Genomic DNA, 23,139 nt, shown 5'->3' with positions numbered 1-23,139 from the left:
GCAGTATAAGCACCTGAATTCATAGTATCTTTGAAGCTTTTAAACAGAGCATATCGCCCACAACAGCTGCTTATATGGGGTGGCGTTCAGAACCATCAATAATTTCTCAGCATCAGGTAGAGCAAGAGTAATTGGATCGGATGTAAAACACATGACCCACTATCTGTGATGATATTAACTTTTCATTTTAAGCAGCATCATGCATTCTATTGTCACCTTGCTTTCTTATTTTCTTGCAAGAGTACCGCGTCACTATCACTCTCGGACACGAGCTCACTGCTTACCGAATCCTAAGGCATCGTCGGTGACTTTTGTTTATTTGTTGTGAATTAGCTGCTATAATGGCCAACAAAAAGGTTTCTTGCTTCGAAAGCAGAGCTCAGGAACGAATTAGGAAGTAACTACAATACTAAGATTCAGTTCACAGTTCAGTGTAGCAGCTGAGAAAGGGCGGAGTCTTATGATGCATGCACTAGCCTAAAACATTTATGCCGTCCTCATGAAGAGTACATCTTCAATCAGAGAACTTTGAATACTAATAATACGTTGGCACAAAACACACAGTATCTTGAGAAACGGGTGCCCTGACGACCAGGTGGAAAAAACCGCGTTGGTGTATGCTGACTTCCAGGCCTTGAGGCCTTGAGGTAATTTAGGTGGTATTGGTTAAAGGTGTGAGTCACAAATGGCAAGACGGTGCCCCGGTACTTGTACCAGATGCTACCTACATGGACATCATGTTGATGAGAGTCAAGTTTAGGTGCTCGGTAAGGCCTTCGTCTCAGGGTGGTAGGGAGTAATAATAATAATAATAATAATAATAATAATAATAATAATAATAATAATAATAATAATAATAATAATAATAATAATAATAATAATAATAATAATAATAATAGCCCGCCGGGGTGGCGCAGTGGTTACGGCGCTCGACTACTGTTCCCAAGGATGCGGGATCGAATCCCGGCCTCGGCGGCCGCTTTTCGGTGGAGGCGAAAAGCAAGGCGCCCGTGTGCTGTGCGATGTCAGTGCACGTTAAAGAACCCCAGGTGGTCGAAATTTCCGGAGTCCTCCACTACGGCGTCTCTCATAGCCTGAGTCGCTTTGGGACGTTAAACCCCACAAACCAACCAACCAACCAACCAACCAACCAACCAACCAACCAACCAACCAATAATAATAATAATAATAATAATAATAATAATAATAATAATAATAATAATAATAATAATAATAATAATAATAATAATAATAATAATAATAATAATAATAATAATAGTAATAATAATAAAGGCATTGGGAGCCACAGAGCCGCAAAAGTTCTTCCATGTTATCTGCAGTAAACTGTCTACTGCGGTCTTTTATGATTACTCGGGGCGCGCCGTGGCAAAGAACAATTTGCTGTAATAAAAAGTTCGGCACGTCGGCTGCTTTGACTAAAATGAGCGTAGACGTCTCTACATATCGATTCAAATAGTAAACAGCTAGGATATTTTAGCGGCATCTGTCAGGCGATTTGGGGAGAAGACCCATCAGATCCATCCCAATGTTTTTAAAAGGCACTCTAGGGGGCTTTACCGATTGCAGAAGGCCAGCCGGTAACGTGGTGCTTCGCTTCAGACGTTAGCAAGGGACATAACTTGCTATGTAGTGCTTTGTTGTCATGTACAACTTTGGCCAATAAAATCGTTTTCGGACCCTCGCGAGAGTGCGTGTAAAGCCTAGATGACCTGAAGCGATGTCGTCATGCATCGCATGTAGTACGCCGCTGTGAATAGAAGCCGAAATTACAAGTAGCCTACAAGCACCATCAGCTGCGCAGTTCTATTTGAATGGTCCATCTCGAACAACGAATGATGTTGCAGGTGCAGACTTCCGCGCATTATCAAACAGCGGAATCAGAGCGCGGTCTTGACATTGTTCTTTGTGGAACGTACCATACGAGGTCAGGCAATGTTTCAGTCACAGGCATCAGGCAGTCGCCTAGATCATCTTCATGGACTGTCGTAACAGGAAGATGAAATCGGAACAAACAGTCAGCGTCAGCGTGGTGGCCACCGCTCTTTTAGGACACAGCAAAGTCGTATTCTTTTCGACGGCACCACCGTTACAAGTATCTTCTCTTTCACAGGTGATTCTGGAAGAGGTCAACCAGGCGCTCACTAAACCCGGTCCTCTCCAAGCAGTACCACCACCTACGCCGCAGTCGCTCGTCGTGCTTGTCTACATCCAAGTCAGCACCAGGAGGTCCCTGCATACGTCCGTCCGCAGGGGTGGCAATACGAAAGCGACGTCTGGCGCAATCGGGATTATTGCCCGCTGTAGAACTACAACTACGGTGAGGCTATAGCCTGCTATTACCACCGAATGGGTCTGCCAAGATTTAGTGCCGACGCGCTAAAACCGCAACAGGGTGAACGGCTCCCCGCCATTGACACTTACTTGACTGAAGCGTCCAGAAGTCCCGGCCACCATTCTCCGTCGTCTTCCCCCCACCAGGATTCCTCGCACACACTTCCAAGCGCCGGCTAGACATGGGTCTGCTCCCCTAGCCCCTGTCGGGAAAACTAGAAGCGGCATCATTTGGGGCTGTTAATCGGCGAAATGCTCAAGATCCTCCACTGCAACAACCGGATGGCCACACCGTTTCACGACGACAAGACACGTTCCACCATGATCCACTGCCTCGACGCGCCTGTTCTCCGACGGCACGAAACCAGTTAGAGCCGCCCCGCAGCCGTGACGGGACCTTGCGGCATTCCTGCACCCCCACAGCTGTTACTTGTTTACATGTCCGCTGTAAACATGTCCGTTGTAAAAATGTGATACGTTTTGCCATAGGAGGAAACTTTTGCTGATATTTAATTTCTAGCGCGGTGTGTGGAAAGCTGCAATATTAGTGAATTTCGATAATGGAACACGCTGAACATAAAGGTATATAGACCTCAAAAGAGGCATATTCACCAACCAGTATCATGATCGGCGTGTACTTGCCAGACAATGATAATGGGAGGCTGTGGGATTTTGGTCTCAGCCGGTGGGGATTTGTAATCCAAGTTAGCCGAACAAGCTAGCAAGGAGGGTAACCATGCTCATACGTGATGAGCCAGAACATTCTGGCCCATGTTGGCCGAATAAGGCAGCAAACAGGGTAACCATGCTCATACGGGACGAGCCATAACGTTCTGACCCAAGTTGGCGAAACAAGCCAGAGAATAACCAGTCTCATACGCGACGGTCCAGAACGTTTAGTACGAAACGTGTTTACTTGATCCAGGGCAAACTGTAAGCTTGCCCTGTTTCTACAAAATGCCTCAGAACCACATTTGTTGTGAAATGTATCCACGTTCTTCAACAGAGTAATTCGCATAGCCATGATCGCAGTATGGTGAAAGAAGGCGTAAACTCCGCATATCTACTGTAAAAACGTACAATATATATGCCGCTTTGTTATCGAGGACGAAGGCTACCCTTCATATGTGCGTTCAGCGCAACCCCATTTAAGAACCTCCCCATCTGCACTGTGCAGGCGGAACCTCTATTTTTCTTCAGTGGATTTATAGGCGCGCTTTCTGTGAGCAAAACAATTGAAAACAATTGATGTGATGTGGCTATTATTTGATTTTGTTTGCGAATACATTCAATCCCCATTGAGCTTATTGTTGAAAGAATGTGAGTGGCGAGGGACTGCAGGTAAGAGATCCACAAAAGAAGCGGTGGCCATAAAAACACAAACACTAATAAATTAACAATCACAATTTCTATGAAACACGTACGAGCGAGAAAAGAAAAAAAATTAGCTGTGGTTTAACCTATGGTTAAACCTGGAGTTACGCGAGAGCTACATCTGCATGGGTATGCTTGGTTTCGGCTTCAAGTAAAGACATGACTTTTGTACATAATAGTTTACTTTATGTTTTCAACTTTATTTATACCCATGAAGAGGCTTTGATGGTCCGTGAAGTAGTGACACTTGGTTTCAACTCGGTCGATGACGTGGTTGGATGCCATAGTGCTTCGCAGAGGTAGCAGGTCTATCTCGATGATTTCAGCCGCAGCGTCGGCAGCCGTAGCTGCTTCGCTCGACGTGACCCCTAGCTGCTTAAAGGTGACGTCACAGCCATGTTGACGGCTCGAAAACCTGGCGTAGTGTAGCTGTCGCTGTAAAAACGCGCGCAACGAACAAAAATAACGTTAAAAATACAGTTCAATACATTTAATCATGGATTAGCGTGCCGCAGCAGGACGTTTTGACAGGAGTGCGTTTGCTGTATTTCGATTATCAAACGTTATTTTTGCTGTGTTAATTTAACGGTCATGCTTCGAGACCACACTTTACATAAGCTTCATAGAGACCATCTTCTCAAAGTAATACTTTTATTGGCGCTGGCGTTAGATACGAATCACACTTTGTAATATAGTTTGGCAAAAATAATTTTGTTCACAGTGAAGCAGTCAAACGTGGTCTTAACATCCTGCACAAGAATATCATTTTGAAATACAAGATCTCTACAACTATTGTGTTGCCCTTCTTATCGGTTTCTTGTCGACCTTTTTCCGTACATATTGCCTCTGCGCGTCCACATGTTTTTGTTTCCTACCAATAATATCGATCTCCGTTGATTCCATTCCTACTGCCACTGTCGTCTTCCCGGCTGTTCTTGTCATCGCACATGACGATACTCTTCGCCAAACAACCAATACTGCTGCGGACGGCCCTCCATACTAACGCAAGAAGCTCAGCCACAACAAAGTGGTCAATCGCGCCTAGCAGTGAATTCAATGCGGGCTGAGTTCCCTTCTAAAGCGCCGCAGCTTTGGAGCAGCTGCCTTCTTGCTTCGCTTCTGAACTGGTTTCGCACATGTCGAACGTTCCACCACCACCTATCTTCTACGTAAGTACGCTTCATAGTCTTTTCTCCTCCCTGCATCGTACAGTATATGTTTTGTCCACCAGACCTCGAACATGTGCAGGCTCACCGTGACGGAGCTGAGTTCCTCCACTCACCCGTCCGCAGGTCAAATCTGCTTCAGACATATGGTTTTGGGAGAATACGGGTAGTTGTGCTGCAGCACTAAAAAAAAAAAAAACGAAAAGGTCCACTCAAATTTGCGTGTTCTTCTGGATAGTTACGCATCCGGTGGAGAGGTGGGGCTGGGCGTCGGCGTTATAGATTGTTCTCGCTGCTTCCCTAATCGACGTGCCAGGTCAACGGTAACGTCTGCAGCGGGCCTCTGCGCTGAAACTTGGACCAGTAAGTTATGCGACTCGTTCGCATTAGGCAAAGCAGCGTCGGTGAAGACGCGGACAGCATGCGTTCAGTCACTAGGGTGGTGGCCACGTCACCACAGCTGCAATCTATGGAAGGTGCTCGAGAAATGCGGAGTTTGAGTCTGGTGTCTCGGGCCGATGAGTGTGAATGATGGTCTGACCGCTGCGGCGGAGCCCCAAGCCAGTTAACTTGGGTCGCCAGCAGACACACAGAAACCGTATCTTCTATCGCCGTCCGTTCTCTTCCTGTCCTCTCTGCCACCCTCTTCCCGCGCTTTCTCCACGTGCTGCCTTCTCTACGGCGTAAGTTCTCCACGCGCTACACGTTCGTTTTTGTTGCGAAAGTAACATTCCGACAGCCAAAGTGAGACCTCGGGTGGCTGCAGCTACGCCGTGAAGAGGCGTAGGTCTCCTCATAAAAAAATCAGCCTGCCTTGACATTTGAATTCACGTTATCCCTATGCCACGGGCAGGAGCTGACAACTCGGGTCGCTCCTTTCATATGCGGGGGGGGGGGGTGATATCAGAATCAGCCTGCCAGAACCGTTTGCATTCTCGTTACCCCTACGACACGCAGGCACGTCCATACGGGTGAAGCGTGTTTTTATATGTGGGCTGGTAGCTTACGCTCTCGCGTCATACCCTTAAAGGATGAGCTTAAGTTTCCCCAATAATGTAGGCTCACGGACTGGTCGCGTTTTTGATGTATATGCGGCTTTGCTCGCCGGCCGATGCTAGCGGAGAGTCGGCACCGCAAACGTCGACAATATGAGCTTCTCCAATTGGCCGAGCGGCGACGCTGGCTTCGACTTCAATGGAACTTGGGAACGGTGGCGTAACGTAGCGGCCTGCGCATATTGGCCCATGTTGCTGATTTGCGTTAGTTTGCTGTGAACGTCGTCGCGTGTGCTTCTTTTTTTTTTTGCTGCAGTGTTTTAGTTGTGCACAGCATGCAAGAGATAAATGTGGTTTGTAGTGACTGAGCCATGCCGCGACACCAATATGCAAAACAAAACAACAAAAAAACCTCAGTGTTATTATGCGGGGGCTACGTTTAAGTGTAGGATGGGCCGAAGTTGTCTTTGGCGTTTCCGAGGATTGAAATGGACGGCAAGAGTAGGAGAACCTCAACGGACCACACGTCACAGAAGGACCGGCGGACGCGAGCGCTAGCTCCATTTCGAGTTGTGTGCTCAGTGTTTAGGTTCACATAATAAAACAAAGAGGCGAGAATAACAAAGAGGAGAGGCCAACAAACTGCTGTGACCGAAGAGGCCTCCTTTATCCATTCAGTCAACTGTACGGCTGCGTGAAAAAGCTTGCGAATCTCATCACGGACCGAATGCATGCTTCTGTCAGAGTCAGCTACACTCAGACAACATAATGAATATGCTAGCTGGAAGCTGTTCAGAGCAGGCTTTCCCTCGAAATCTTTCGCGATGCACATCGCTCCTATCCTCAAAGCTGAAATAATTAGTTTTATGATGTCACTCGTCATTTAGGCGTGAAGGAACTTAAATGATTGAACAGTGAGCGGCAGGAGGTCAATCTCAAGTTGAGTTGTTGCAAATGAGGTGCTGCATGAATCAATGGCTAGATGTTGCATTTCAGTCCTAGTAAATAAAAGCTTCATGTCAGTGACAGCCCTGTGGCCTTCATTTCGTTTTCGCTTATATTACTGTACGTAAGCTTGAGAAAATTGTAAATGCATGGTGGGTAACAAATGCAGGGAATAATAAACCCATAGATGCAATTCTATTTTGGCCAAGCAAATTCGCAAACCTTACTATAGCATATCTGCTTTTGTAGCTCGGATAGAAAACGCGCGCACTGGTTTTTGATTAATTCACCGTTGGACTACCGGATATACTCTTTATACAAAATTATTTTTAACAACACATGCATGAAATAGTATACTATTGCGAAAGCAATACTACTCTAGGTTTCGAGCCTTCAGCGTAGCGCGGCCGGTAGCCACGTCTTACCCACGTGACTCTGTGACGTCACACCCCACATGACACTAGGGTGAGAGCTGGGCTACCAACTCAAGCGGTCGGCAGGAGCTGCCAACTTGGGTCTCTCATTTCACATGGGACGGTTAGGCCGGAATCAGCCTGCTAGGATCCTGGCATCCACGTTACCCCTATAGGCCACTAAGGCACGTTCATATTGGTTGGTTAAAGCGGGGCTTTATATGTGGGCTGAGGAAGAAGAAAAAGAGAAGAAGAACGCTCTGTCATCCGCAGCTAATTCTTTCGCTCAATATTTGGTTCAGCAGCGTCAAACCCTTGCTTTGCCACCTATTATCTTATTCAAGAATTTTTTCTATACCATTTTTTTTGCGATTGCCTGGTAATTCGGAAAATTTAAAAGCCTCTGCATCAGCAAAGTTCGTCATCGATGACTTATTTGAATAAAATACCGCGCAAAATATCATGTGGACTAAACAACTGTGTTGCTTGCTAAAGAAGCAAGTGTTTCAAAATTAAAAACGAACAAGTCTGTGAACGGCTTCGAACTGAAATCAACAGACGCGCCAGGAAAACGAAAGCTGCAAGCAAAGCTTCTGTTGAAGTTGCCTGTGGAGCTGCCTCTTGGATGCGATGAGGACTACGTCAGAGGAGCGGCTGAGTCTAGCCCACTGCCCCCTTCTAGGCACTGTAGCGAAGGAAAAGAGACACGCCCTTTTGATATTAAAGCCTACATTGCAGATGCCATGCAAAAACTCTCTGCAATCTATGATCTTGTGGCGTCACACAAGCATTTCAATATTGCGGTCGCTCTCGATGGAAGGAGTTTCCCAATTGCGATTTGTATTGTGTTTTTTTTTTGTAATATGCCCCGTGCGCTAAGCGCGAGAACGTTGCAAGTATGATCACAGACTTGTATATTGTTTTGTTATGTACTCAGTACTTAACCGGGGTGTTTTTTGTAGTCTAAGCACTGCGAGTCCGCAAGGCACGCCATCTTTGGTGTTTTCAAAGAGCTTCTGTGTATTCAAAGAATTATGAAAATGCAATAACATCGAACGGCTCTATCACCGCCCATTTAAGTGCGTTAATAAACCACGACGGTGGAGTATTTGCATAACAAGGTGACGTTTCTAATATGCACACAAGCCTCTATAAATTTCTTCACTTTTGTTATAAAGAACTTTCAGCTCTGTGCTAAGGAATATTTTAAAAATTTGCCATTATTTACTTTTATTTTACTTACCGCGCAAGACCACAACGGAGCGAAATTATAGCGTTATTGCGAGCTGTGTTTCTGCTCACATTATGCATGGAAATATATGAGCGTCAATTTTCATTTGCAAGTTTTCTGCATGTTTGGTCGGCGTAGATATATCAGTGTTGAATATGCGGTATCCCAATTAGATTTCATGCAGTTTCTAAGTAGGTATACTCAGAACAGCTTACTTGTTAGAGCCCCCATTTCCCACTTTCGATAGTGAGTGGTTGTTGAGCATTGTGTATATAAGATGAATTCTGCTGCGCTTTTTCTGCTCCCTTCATTGCTGTTTGTTGCGTTCGCGGAGTAAGTAATATATTAAGAGTTTGTATTTTTTTCATCCAGTTTTATAATTAGGGCAATAGAAATGCCCGCTTTAATTGGTTTGGTTTATGGTTTTGAACGCCTCGAAACGACTGATGCTATGGAAGATGCAGTAGTGAATGGTTCAGGAAATTTCGCCCACCCCTTTTAACGTGCACTGACATCGCACAGCACACGGGCGCCGTGCGTTTCGCCTCTTTCAAAAAGCGGCCGACACGTTCGGGATTCGATCCTTCATCCAGGCGCAGTAGTTGAACTCCCTAACCAATGCGATCCCGGCGGGGCCCTTTTTTAATTGGGGGTTAGAAATCTCTTCTTTTATTGTCTATGATGTCCATGGTATACTTCTTAGCCATATTACAATCTGCAGCATACTGGGCATGTTAAGCCTAAAGGCTGTAGCCGTAAGCAATAGTTACGAACCGTAACCTGCAATGTTGTTAAAAAAATACGCATTGTATTGAAATAATACTTTCGTCATTGTGGTTTGATCCAGGCCTTCTGCATGACAGGCGGGCATTCAATTGATTTATAAATGATTTAGGAATGATTTCAGGAGACACCACGAAATATATCTCAATAAGAGAGTGTAACAGGAAAAACCGATTCAGAGTATTGGTTCATCATTATAGTTTACCACGAGCTCCGTAGCCCAATCAGGAGTAGCATATCAAGAGGTGGGTCAACATATTGCATTGCGGTGAGGTATCGAATTGTATTGATAGTAAATAAATTCGTCGCTAAAAGTTGTTGATGCTCGGCGTGTTAGACGGCTACCTAGCGAACGCGTTTTGGTGCACATACGTACTAACGTGTGTTCGTAATGTGTGCTGATATTAGAGCGATTATGTTAAAATTAAATTTTTACGACTACTGGGGGATGCTGAAAGCGCTAATGTGTCTATAGTTGACGCAAAACTTAAGTGCCTTCCTAATATATCTTAAATGTCCGCAACCGGTTTTTATTCTCGAAATATGTATTCAACTAAGGTATTTTTTAAAGCCAAATATACATTGGTTCAGAATTCCAGTGTGAACGGTAAGTGAAATAACGCAGATAGGACGAGAACATCTTCGGCGGAACTCCGCCTGGTTGGGTACTTGAAACAAATACAATTGGACTTCGCCACGCGTTGAAAAAGGGGAAGCGTAGGCAGCTGCCTGCTACTGGAGAAAAACCACAAAATCGCATTTGAGGAGGTGAGCGTACTTGATGTGGAGACCAACCCATTCAAAGGACGTCACGTCGGGTCGTGTTTCATCCGGCTGACAGCTGCAACAGTGAACAGGAATCCGGGGACGCTACTCTCCGCATACACAATTGGACTTCGCCACGTGTTGAGAAAGGGGAAGCGTAGGTATCTGCCTGTTACTGCGGGCCTCGAACTTTGGTTGGTTGGTTGGTTTGTGCGGTTTAACGCAACAAAGCGACTTAGGCTTTGACAGACGCCGTAGTGGAGGACTCCGGAAATTTCGACCACCTGGGGTTCTTTAACATGCACTGACATCGCACAGTACACGGTCGCCTTGCTTTTCGCCTCCATCGAAAAGCTACCGCCGAGGCCGGGATTCGATCTCACGTCCTTGGGAACAGTAGTCGAGCGCCGTAACCACTGCGCCACTCGAACTTTAGTCGCCCCTAAGGAAGTGATCGAGTTGGTGCCGAAATGTCGCGTTCTAATAAACCAAATTGGTTGGTGATAAGTGTTTCTCAAACGCAGGCAGGATTTAAAAACTCATAAGTAGCACCGATATGTTATTACAATATGTTATTTTTCTTTCTTAATCAGCTCTTTTGCTATTACGTGCCTTTTAAAATGTTTCTCGAAGGTTAAAGAAACTTGTTAATTTATTGGAACCTTTCAAAACATTTGCGAAAAAAAAATGGAACTGTCTAAACTGAAACAGTTCACTTGAAGCAAGTGGCCCATCCGCTGTATAGGTATGCTCCTAATACAATCCTTTATATGGTGCGCCGTCGACCCGGGATTCAGGAACAAATTTATAACGCCTCTAAGCAGTCCTTATGATAGGCAGCGGGCAATGTGTGGGACTTCTTTGTGGAAGAGGAAAGTTTGAAAGCTTCCTAACTCGCCCACAGATTCTAAGCGGCCTTGAAATTCAACAGGACCGAAAAACTAGAAAAGTGTCTTCTTGCTAAGCCATCTGATCTCTTATGTAGCCCACCGATGAATTTTCTGAAGGAAGGAAAAGTGATTTCTTCAGCATTCCAGGGCTTTCCCACGGAATATAACTAATATAATATAACGAATATAAGCAGCGGTGACCTACCTGTCCCAGCCCCACCAGAGTCAGGATCAGCCACCCTTCACCCCTTACCCGCCCGATGTCAGTTGTTGTTGATGTTGTGGCTGTTGGAAGAAGGAAAACAAAATGCACGGGCCTGCTACTGGCTCTGTAGCTGAGCCACCTCCGCTGCCTCGTGCAGATAGAAGAGAATATAGAGAAGAAAGAAAAGCAAGAGGGAAAGAAAGACGCGCGCCGCAACAGCAGCCGTCCTCCACCACCAGCGGTGGCGTGTGCAATGACGGCCTACAACAGATAAAAATTCGGTGCCAGGCCAGCCCCCGCCGCAAGCAGCGGTGACCTACCTGCCCCAGCCCCATCAGGGCAGAGCACTTCCGATGTCAGTGCGCTTTAAATATCCCCACGTTGCCCAAATTACTCCGAAGCCCCCCACTGCGGCTCCTCTTTCTCTCTATGCATTTTCTCTACCACCTTCATCTTTTCCACTTTCACTCCCATCTTCCTCCCTTCCCTTACGGCGCGGTTGCGGTGTCCACAGAAAAACAAGCGAGACAGTTACCGCGCCTTTCCCTTCCTATAAATAATAAATCAATCTTTTTCGTCACGGCGTGGTTCAGGTGTCCACAGAACAAGTGTGACATATACAGCGCCTTTCCTTTCCCGTGAACGAATTAAAAATATCCTGGGTGAAATGCGCTGTGAACTTCCCACAATGAATTTTGCCCTTACGACAGAAAGACTAACTACTTTGGGATCAGTCATGCTAAACTTTCAATAAACTGCTTCACCGATTATGTAACAATCTCTGTGTTCGAAAGCGAAACGAACTGTCGCTTTACGTTCTGTCCTGCCGTGAGAGCTAACAAATATTTCGCCCTTCCCCTCATATATAATTATTGTTTCTTTTTCACTCTGTTTGTTATAACAGCCTAAAGCACGGCAAGAAAAAAAAATGCAACAGTACCATTATCTTTGAGATTCGGTAGGTTTGGCTACTCTGGACTGCAAAAACCTAATATTGATTTTGTGTACTCATGCAAGTATTCACGCGTTATATCATGGGATCGTCGCTTTTGTAAATTAGCCAATTTGACAGTGAGGCTGGCAGGCATCTAACTTTTATTGCTTCGCTGTTGTGAAGAATGTAAACGAGTGACTCATCGATTAACCTTTTCATTATTGTGTTACCATGCAGTTTACTGATGCATGTTTGCAGCTATAAATTTAGCTGTTGTGGGAGTCTTTTGGCTGTACCATTGGGTGAGGCCTGTGGTTCAAGTGGGCGCCCCTGCTTCAAGGTCGCTGGCTTGATAGCGTGCAGTCAAACCGCCTTTTCCAACTCCGTTGTTGGCCCGTCCTCGAATACGCCTTTAACGCGGTAGCGTTAAGGAGCTCGTGCGGCAGAAAAGCCGGTGTCGTCGGCGGCGTTGGCCGTGAGCGATAAATCCCGGCATACACTTTTCTCGCTCTCTCCCCTTCCAACATCCAGCGTGCGTCACTCGAACAGTGGTGTTTAGGCGACGCGGCTCCTCTTTCCGCTCACAGCGCGATTGCTAGGTGCAGCGTCTGATGCCGGACGCCTCTGACGTGATCGCTGCGCCGTAGCGCTTCTGCTGGGAAAGCGTCCCCTGCGATGTGTGACTGACCTACATACTCAGTGCGTGTGAACGCTAAAGGAACACGGGAGCAAGAAACGTTGTAGTGTGCACAACACAGTGCGATAATCTAGATTGTGAGAAGCACTTGTTTGGAAAAATAATTAGAAAAAAGTTGTACAGTGCACTTAGAAGTGTTGAGTATGAAAACTATGTGTGACTCAAGAGCATACCGAGCGAATGAGTGGGCGGTGCGAACGAGGTGCAATAACGCTATCGCGTTCCACTCTTGAAGGCGAAGCTTAAGCGTCCTCCAAATTTTTGGTACCTTCACGTCGTGGGCGATCCTGGGATGACGCGTTTCTCCGGCACTTCACATTGTTGCCATCTGCGCTGTCTTTATTCTCAGAACTAGGCAGTCGGGTATCGTCTTTGCGTTTACTCGAGGTCCGGCTCTTTGTAGCGCTGCTTCCGGGAGCGACGAGGGGTCGTAGTCTTGAAGGGGGCAAATACAATATACGCCAGCTTGTCGTGCGCGCACGCCACAAACCTTAAACATATACTAGGAGATCGACAAGGCAGCCGTGATGGGTTTAGACTACCTAAACCAACAAATAACCTATTCATCTTTGGGTAGCTGTAGAGCTCATACGACTGAAACAGCAGCTACTGCTCTCACCGTGCCGCCCGTGGGGAAGTCACCGGGCTATCCCTAACAGCTCTATAGCCTGCTGCTTGCCTGCCAAGATTGCATAAATGGCAGTCACGAAAGTAGCTGTAGCCATGCGCTCTAGAGTGGGTCCATTGCCTTCAATTTCCCGTAAAACTCGCGCTCTGTACTCCTGGGCGCAATTACCTAGAAAGAAAGGCGGCGAGCAGTTCAGGGCAGATCGTTAACAAATCAATTGGAGCACATTCTTCGCTCCCCGACTCTCCCTCCAAATCACAAATATCACTAATACTTTCCGAAAACTTCGCTGCAGAGCCGCAAGGCTTCATTTGTCCTCATGCCATGAAAAGTTGGATGTTCGTTCTTAAATTTGATGGTTAAAAGAGGAAGATGGATGGAGTCGCTAGTGTTCGTGCAGGACATTCGCTACTGCAGGTGGACAAAAGCCAGCCTTTTTTTCCTTAATGCGTTCTTGAGTGCAAATCAACATGAAGCTGTCGGGAAGTATTGACCCACAGAGACTAAACAGATTATATATATTTTCTACATCATGCAAACCTCACCAAGGAAAGAGATATATCTTGACTATAAATTCAGACAAACGTATACTCCAGACCTGTGCCAACATAGTTTGCTTTTCATTAGTCAACAACCGAATGCATGCGCCTAATGCGGTAACCAACCAGTGCTCCTCCACATGTGGCGCTGTATTGATGAACCACCACATCTAATAACACCGCACGTTTGTTCGAGAAGCAGGAGACAGCGCTGTCCAGCAGTGACCCAGAACATCAGCGGAAGCCCATGTAGTGGCTCATGATGGCGGCGGCGGCGGCGGCGGTAGCGGCGGCAGCAGCAGCAGCAGCAGCAGGTACCGTCAAATAAAAATGGCACCACTGACTCTCTTCAAGTCCACCACGCCAGGGTGGCGCAGTGGTTAGGGCAATTGATTGCTGTGCCCAAGGATGCGGGATCGAACCTCGGCCTCGGCTGCCGCTTTTCGATGGCAGCGAATAGCAAAGCACCCGTGTGCTTGGAGATGTTAGTGCATGTTAAAGAACTTTAAATGGACGAAATTTCCGGAGTCTTGCACTACGGCCTTTCTCATAGCTTGAATCGCTTTAGACCCCACTAACCTAACCAAGCCAACCTCTTCAAGTCCTCACTGACATATCTGATTTCAATCAATCAATCAATCAATCAATCAATCAATCAATCAATCAATCAATCAATCAATCAATCAATCAATCAATCAGTAAATAAATAAATAAATAAATAAATAAATAAATAAATAAATAAATAAATAAATAAATAAATAAATAAATCAATTAATCAACACGAACGAAGGAAAGTTTGACTGCTGCATACACAGACGGAATTGACTCTCGCTCTTCTCAAGCCGGCTGGGGGAGCTGCCTAGACCGGACTGTAAAAGTCAGCTGCCGGCAACTGCCGAACCCTCCCCCTCCCCACACGTTTGGCCACGTTCCATGGCATTGCACTTGCCTGACGTCAGCGTAGCTGCAAACCCGGCCATATTACGCAGGCTGGTAACGTTACAAACTTCGCGACCAGTTACACCCCGGCTCTCTCCCGTGGCCCAGTGGTCTCATTGTTTTAACCTAAGAGAGAATTCTGTGACCAACCTCGGCATTCAATTTTAAAAAATAAGGCTTATACTCTATAGCCCTGGCATAGAATCCTTCATCGGCTGTGTGAGATACGGTTTAGTAAAGCAAAATTATTAAACTTGAATTGACAAGGATAGAGTTCACGCAACCAACTTACAGTTCGATCTGCTGGTTATTGAGACTACAGTTTCCTATCGATATTCACAGAAAAAATACAAAACGCCGCTCATTTCATTGCTAGCGTGCTGGAATGACATCGTAGTCCAAATCGCAAGAAATGGGCATGGGCAGCACATGTATTACGAAGAAAGGATAATTGCTGGGCGCTAAATGTAACAAAATGGATTCCAAGGAAAAGAAAGCGTTGCCGGCAACGGCTGAAAATTGTATGAGAGGTAAGGACGTTTACAGGGGCCAAGTTGATGCCGGCATATGTCATGTTAATTGGAGGAATTGAGTAGTAGCTTTTGCTGTGCTATGGGCATAGCTGGGCTGCTGCTGCTGATGATGATTGGAAGTTCACTTCAGAAATTTTGTTTGCGTGCTTTTTGCTTTGAGCGAGAATGAAAATTTTAACGTCGCACCAATGGTCATTCCTGCACCTTACAACCAACTCACATTCCTCCCCCTGGACAAAGGCGTACCTTATATTTTCATTTGTAAGACATATGTTAAAGAAATTCAGTATGTGTTTTAGAATCTCTTTGACATTCTATTCTAGATGATCGAACATCTGATTTGGTTTCTACGAAACGCGGATATTTCGTGTAGCTGTATTACCGCATGAAGAGACGCGCACATTTGAACAAATAAATTGGTAAACTGCACATTCCAAATAGTATTTCTTATTTTGACCATACATTAATATGTATGTGCGAAAGAGCTGCACCCTTGATTTTGCGTTCGTGTAGATATGAGCAGAGATTTTAACAACTTTTTTCAGCATTGCATCACCTGGATGTTTCGATCTAGAGAGCCCTCACAGCCGAGAACATTTCATCGGCGCCTCTGTATGCCGGCTGAAATCTTTTTATTGCAAAACATCTAGTCTATCCATAAATGACATAAAATAGAAATAGGTGCCACAAAAATAATGAGAAACACGGAAGAGCGGAAAATATGTTACAGAATTCAAGCGAAGCTGCTACATTAATTTTGGGGACCGTGGCGTAGAAGGGCAAGTGCTCAATAATATTATAATTGTTCTGAATCATTTATTTCTATAATACGGCATTTCGATTAGTGTGCTTTAAAAATGATGTAAAATAGGATGTGAACCGCCCAACCACACAAAATGTACCGCCGCGGCTGTAGGTACTTTTTACATTTTTTTCTCTCATTATACTGTCGGTATTAAAGTTTCCTACGATTTGAAACACAAAGTGAGAGTGTCAGAATGACCGGACTTTCTGTAAGTTTCTGCTAAGCGTGTTACGTGCAGTGTTTTGTCAAATGTCCTGAAGCCAAAGAATTTTCGTATAAGCGACAAAATGAATCGTTAGTTATTTCCTATAATTTTATACACCTTTCCACCCTTAATGATGTAGTCGAGGCTAAATTTTGCCGCCGGGAGAAAAATCCTTTAGGTTCAGAACTTTTGACCAAGTCTGTTGATAGTTTCAGTACTCCGGACGAATTGAATGCTACTTCGATGTTCCCTGTTTTTCTACTTTTCTCTTTGGCTGTTGTGGAGTGAGTGTCACATGGCAATATAATGTTACTGCTCACTTTTCGGAATGTTATGCTTCTTTGGACACTGATATTAGAGCCTTGATTTCGACGAAGATTGTCGTGAATTAGAGATAAAAAAACGTTTTTACTTAAAAAGAAGCATATAGTATATAGTTCTCATAGTGCGCTCATATGGTCGGTGTACAATTGTGCATAGTAAGCCGAGGCGCTTGACAGTAGAGAGAAAAACCAGTGTCGCTCAATGCAAAGAACTTGAGGCGTTGTTTAGGGCATTCGACAGCGCATAGCCGATTGTGGGGGAAGGCAGCATAAACCATATATCGTCGCCGCTGAGCTTTCCTGCCCTTGTACACCGTTTCGGAGAGAAGTCTAAACATCCGTGCTACTTCACCTGAATATTACGTCGCCATTTTAGGCGCTAGAGCAAACGAAAAAATGCTGGCTTTACTTTCAACCTTCACGCATTTGAATGAATTAATTTTGCAGAAAACAATGTCGTTTGAGCTGCCCTTTATGAGGTAGAAATGATGAGTATGCTAGAAAAGAATGCTAAAATAGAGCTACGTTAGTTAAACGTTAGGAGAGGAATCAGATGCAGCCAGATGTAATGTCAAGAATCAACGCCATACATAAAAACAAAGGGGAACCTAACACTGTAAGCTTGTGAAGGAGAGTCTCTGAAAATGCTCTCTTTGCCTCTGTCACTACGGTGTGAAATCATGTTTCGGTGAGTGAGCAGTTGAGCCGAACTATTTTCTTCGTATGAGCAGTAATGGGGTGCACACTTCTGACTTAGCAATTTGACAGCAAAATTCTGCTTTGCGTTAATAACTCTACGATGTTTCTGTTTCAGGGCAGGGAACACAGGACCTGGATTTGGGAGTCAGCTAAATTGTCTGGCCACGGTATGATGAGAAAGAATTGCTCGTGCTTTTGCGCAGGATAATTTGCTCATTGTTAACATACAACTCTCTAGGGCGCTGCAAAATGATACAATTTTTACATGCGTTACAAATACGTTCAGTTGTCAATGTTTGCTTTGTTGTATGAGCCGAATTCTTCGACGATGGTTGGTTTGGTTGGTTTTAGGGGGTCTAACGTCCCGAAGCGACTGAGGCTATGAGAGACGCCGTTGTGGAGGACTCCGGAAATTTCGACTACCTGTGGTTTTTACGTGCACAGACATCACGCAGAATACTGGCGCTTTGCTTTTCGCCGGCAACAAAAGGCGGCCGCCGCGGCCGGGATTCGATCCCGCATTCTTGTGCAGAGTAGTCGAGCGCCCTAACTACTGCTCTATCACGGCGGTATAATATTTTAGCTGCCATTAAGAGACTTGCTTCAAAAAAGTTGTCCGCGATCACAAGAAACATGAACAAGGAAGTTCGCGAGGGTAATCTACGACAGGTTCTGTTGCAGCGCATAGCGTTTCCGCGCCGAGTATAGAAGTGTTATGCCTAGCAGAAAAAATTTGTGTCGGTGTTTATTCTACAAACTGATGTGGTCTCAGAATAAAAAAATAATAAAGGAATACATAAGCATGCCAACTTCTGAGGGTGTTTTAACTAAATTTGAAGTTAACATGGAGTTGGCCAAAGTTAAATTGTTCCGGATTCCATATTTCGTAGAATTCAGATGAAGCAAAATTTTGGAGGTCCACTAGGTCAAATTTTGCGGTCGGCCAATCATGAAGGCACCACTGGTTTAGCCATAGTCAAGTTAGGTTGGACACTTACTTTGGTCAAATTCGGACAAAGTCATTTCAGGTTCCTTTGGGCCACATCTATGAGTGGCCAGCACAAATTTGGAAGGCAGTACTGAGTTAGCCCTAGTGAAATCAGCTTAGACATCAATTTAGGTCGAATTAAATAAAAGTGAAGGTTTATAAGCGGCCCATCAAAATTGGAGATCCCCCCTGAATTTCCCTATACTCGAATCAAACATTAATTTTAGACCTCGCCGGGATGGTGCAGTGGTACTATGCCCGATAACTGTGCCGGAGTACCCGGGTTCGAACTCGACCGCGGCGGCTGCGTTTCGATGGAGGCGAAACGAAGAGGCGTCCGTGGGATGTGCGATGTCGGCGCACGTTAAAAATATCCAGGTGGTTGAAATTACTCCGTAGCCCTCCACTACGGGTCCTCTTTCTCTCTTTCTACTTTGACTCCCACCTTCCTCCCTTCCCTTACGGCGCGGTTCAGGTGTCCACAGAAAAAAGTGTGACAAATACTACGCTTTTCTTTTCCTGTGAACCAATTACTATTATAAAATCAATTTTAGTCAAATTTGTAGCTCAAATTTTGGGGTCCACGGGGTCAAACTTTGGCGGTAGTTCATTCATATTTCATCAATTTCGGCAGCGCGCGAGGATGAAAGAGCACGAAGGGACACACAGTGCAAACGACCGCTGAGCTTGTACTTTATTTTTTTTTGTTTATTGCACACACACACACACACACACACACACACACACACACACACACACACACACACACACACACACACACACACACACACACACACACACACACACACACACACACACACACACACACACACACACACACACACACACACACACACACACACACACACACACACACACACACACACACACACACACACACACACACACACACACACACACACACACACACACACACACACACACACACACACACACACACACACACACACACACACACACACACACACACACACACACACACACACACACACACACACGCACACACACATGCACACGCACACGCGCGTGCGCACACACACACACACACACACACACACACACACACACACACACACACACACACACACACACACACACACACACACACACACACACACACACACACACACACACACACACACACACACACACACACACGCACGCACACACACACACACACACACACACACACACACACACACACACACACACACACACACACACACACACACACACACACACACACACACACACACACACACACACACACACACACACACACACACACACACACACACACACACACACACACACACACACACACAGAATATTACGCGACAAATACACAACATGGGTTAAAACCACGCGATTTGGGCTGCATGATCCATTACAAAATCAGTCCATTTGCAGCAACACTTCCATTCTTGGAAGCCACTCAGGCACTTCGTTTTGTGTCTTGATTACTTCAATACACACACAGAATGCGCCCACCTGGGTGCATAAACTTCAAACACACTGTGTACAGGGGCGGACGGTAAAAGGAAAAATTCGTGGATTTGAACAAACGATCCCGACAATAATAAGCTCAACCAAGATTGCAAACAAATAGGTGAAAGTAAGATGGCGTAAGCCCTGAAAACAGGCCAATAGCAAGCACTGCTCGAATGAATGAAGAAAAGATATGAACTTCCAAACAGTCTCTAAAGATGCTTATGGAGGAAAAAATAACGGCTGAATTTGGTTAGTAGTTCTATGGTTTAAATATCTTGAAAACAAAAGAAACCTTTACTTGAATGCTTTGTTGCGTGTGAGTCGTGACTGTAGTACAAACAGTGCTCATGTCTGGAGCGTGGAGCTCGTGATATTTTATAATAGTGATATAAATTAATTTCAGTCTTGGAGTGGATAACTATCCCTACTAAAACGAAAAGTTCTACCGGGCAATAACCTCACACAATGTCATCAAATCACATAGACTCTCATTCGTTGCACATCATTATCATAAAAAGTATTCCATAATTTATGTTAATGTACAAGAAACGATGAGATCTTACGCAATTATATGCGACTTGTATGTGATTTCTTACGTGAATTGAGTGAGACTGTGTGAGAAAATGTGAGGTTATTGCCTCATACGATTTTTTCAGCAGGCATAAATAGGTATTTCGGTCTGTCAAACAAGATGCGAAGTTCTAATGAGTTAAGGTTGGTATGCCAGCATAGTTTATTTGGAGAATACACATGCTGGTATTGGTATTTGTTATGTATGAAACTAAAAGCCAGTCGCTGAAGTCTGTCCACCTTGTGAAGATAATTTGCTGCTTATGTATGTGTGCCATACTATGTTGGCATATTGAATAATTCATCTTGCTATTACTTTATATCCTAAACTTGCAGTATGCGTCGTACTGTACTTCTGGCAAAACAGCCATATAAATAAGTCTGGTGACGGTCCATAACGCACCGACCACAGTCTTCGAGAGTTCAATTATTTCAGACGCCGCACTTTACAGACGTTTTCTTAGGCCCCATGAAACTACCTGGCCTACTAAGAACTTCATTTATGTGCACGTTCTACATTAATAATAAGCCTGAATATTTATGTTGTGCTACTGCTTTAATTCATTTGCGCCAATTAAGTATATTGTTCTTCAGGATTGTCTTTTTGTCACACTCATGCAAAGTGATTTTGGTGTCGGAAAGTAACGCCCTCGGGTATATTTGAGATGAATCTCATTATTCCTATGCGAATTTCTTAGCTAGAAGTTTTACAGCACGTACTTGTTATTTATTGCACTGCGAAGAAAACCAAACATGCAATTAAAATACTGGAATGAAATTTTGTTTGGCTTTAGGATCATTACAACTGCTGTAAAGCTTTTGACTCGCATTTATAAGGAAGTGTGCTAAGTAGTGCTAAGGACAACCCAGAGGGCTATGGAACGAAAAATGGTAGGGGTAACATTAAGAGATAGAAAGCGTGCAGAGTGGGTCAGAGAAATAACTCAAGTTACCGACATTCTAGTGGAAATTAAGAAGAAGAAATGGACATGGGCAGGACATGTAGTGCGAAGAGAGGATAACCGATGGTCGCTGAGGGTAGCAAACTGGATTCGAAGGGAAGGAAAGCGTAGCAGGGGGCGGCAGAAAGTTAGGGGGGCGGATGAGATTAAGAAGTTCGCAGGGGTCAAGTGGGTGCAGCTAGCACAGAACCGAGTTAAGTGGAGAAATATGGGAGAGGCCTTCGCCCTGCAGTGGGTATAATCAGGCTGATGATGATGATGATGATGCTAAGTAGTACATCATGATTGAGATGGGGGGACACAGTGTTCGGAACTGCGAAATGATGAGTGCGTCAACGTGCCTCACCATTTAAGCATTGTTTTGAATGTATATTTGTAGCGCGAGTGAACAGCTTGTTGTTTATGTCCTCTCGCCAACTCAGTGCAATCCAAGACGGCCAGTGCCCAACTGCCGGCCAAACTGTGGATGCTATCGGGAGCGGGACAGCCCCTGGTACGGAATGTGTCTCAGTCCTTATGGCCCATTTCCTTACGGCGTCAACCCAAAATATCTTGGACCGATCCGACATCAGATGCTTATTGTGCAAGGGCGATGAGCTGCTGAAGATGCCTACAACCGAATAAAAAAACCTTTGGAAAGAGTTCTCAGGACAACATTTTCTTTAATTCATGGCGGTAGGGCTATACGGAACTTTTCATAACATCACACAAAGTAAACACATTTATTCGTCGAAAAAGAACATAGGCGATGTAGTAACTGTAACGACAGGGTCTATTACACGACATTGATTGTGACCACTCCGGTTGCTTGAACAGGAAAGCCAGATCCTGCTCCGTTTTTAAGGGCGTGAGGGCGGCGCTATAGGCTACGATCTCTGCGTTTTTGGAAAGGCTACTCGTTACAGGAATGAAAAGCTTTCCTAGCCATCCTGCTCTGGACATGATGTACAAGAGGTTACTGTTATACCCGAGCAAGTAATTCTTCCGAATACAGCAGTTCCTTCAATAGAAGCTGAGATTTGAGGGGACCATTTGTTCAGATATCTTCGGCTAAAAGAAACAAACAACTGGGCTCGAGTTAAGAAACAAACCTGCATCATGATGCTCGGGGGTTAGGTCTATAGAGCATTACACCATAATTTTTGTTCTTACGACGTTTTCAAAGCTTCTATTGCAACAGAACAGGAAATATTTGGCTGCCACTTAAGCTTTGCCTTAAATATTGAATGACGCAACCTCAATCAGGTATGCGCACTTAGCTACTAGTCTTATAGTAAATGTCTTAATTTTTATCTTTAGTATCTGCCAGCTTAGTTCGGAATCTAATGATCCTTGGTTCAATTCTCATCTTCTAGTGTAACAGCCATATCACTGAGTTTGGCCAAGGCTCAAAATGCACCGACCAATCAATCAACCGGCCAGGTCATCTACCAAATGACATATTTTAGATGCACTGTTGTGAGTTTTTATTCCCAATGCCAACACTCACGACAACAACGCCGAAGCTGCGTTTTCTAAATATGGCATTTAACACTTATGGTTAAAAAAATCAGTAAAGATGACTTCCAGATCTGATGAGACCGGTAGTGTTGTTCTAAAATTCTTTACGGCTTGAGGAGTGTCCAATTTTGTGCAGCCGCTGCAGTATACAAGAATGATTGTCCCCTGCATCTGTAAAGAAAATCT

General features: G+C 44.8%; 2 long non-coding RNA genes across 6 annotated transcripts in view; one reads left to right on the top strand and one right to left on the bottom strand.

The window, feature by feature from the left end:
• Nucleotides 1-8,639: 8,639 nt before the first annotated feature.
• LOC146174057 (uncharacterized) lies at nucleotides 8,640-22,094 on the top strand. 4 transcript variants are annotated; one of them, XR_014702404.1, is made up of 3 exons: nucleotides 8,640-8,809; nucleotides 17,537-17,588; nucleotides 21,876-22,094. It is a non-coding gene; the product is annotated as an uncharacterized LOC146174057 (long non-coding RNA). The 4 variants fall into 4 exon arrangements; XR_014702407.1 differs by having other exon boundaries at nucleotides 8,662-8,722; XR_014702406.1 differs by lacking the exon at nucleotides 8,640-8,809 and adding an exon at nucleotides 16,331-16,402.
• An 812-nt stretch (nucleotides 22,095-22,906) lies between these two features.
• Nucleotides 22,907-23,139, bottom strand: part of LOC146174054 (uncharacterized) — a 100,754-nt gene continuing 100,521 nt past the window's right edge. For both annotated transcript variants that reach the window (XR_014702393.1, XR_014702394.1), the window contains one exon: nucleotides 22,907-23,124. This is a non-coding gene — a long non-coding RNA (uncharacterized LOC146174054). The remainder of the gene's footprint in view (nucleotides 23,125-23,139) is intronic.

The sequence above is a fragment of the Amblyomma maculatum genome, chromosome 11, assembly GCF_055883805.1.
Source record: "Amblyomma maculatum isolate TAMU_Amacu chromosome 11, ASM5588380v1, whole genome shotgun sequence".
NCBI lineage: Eukaryota > Metazoa > Arthropoda > Arachnida > Ixodida > Ixodidae > Amblyomma > Amblyomma maculatum.
The sequence above is the reverse complement of the archived record's forward strand: the minus strand, read 5'-3'. Positions and strand labels throughout refer to the sequence as shown.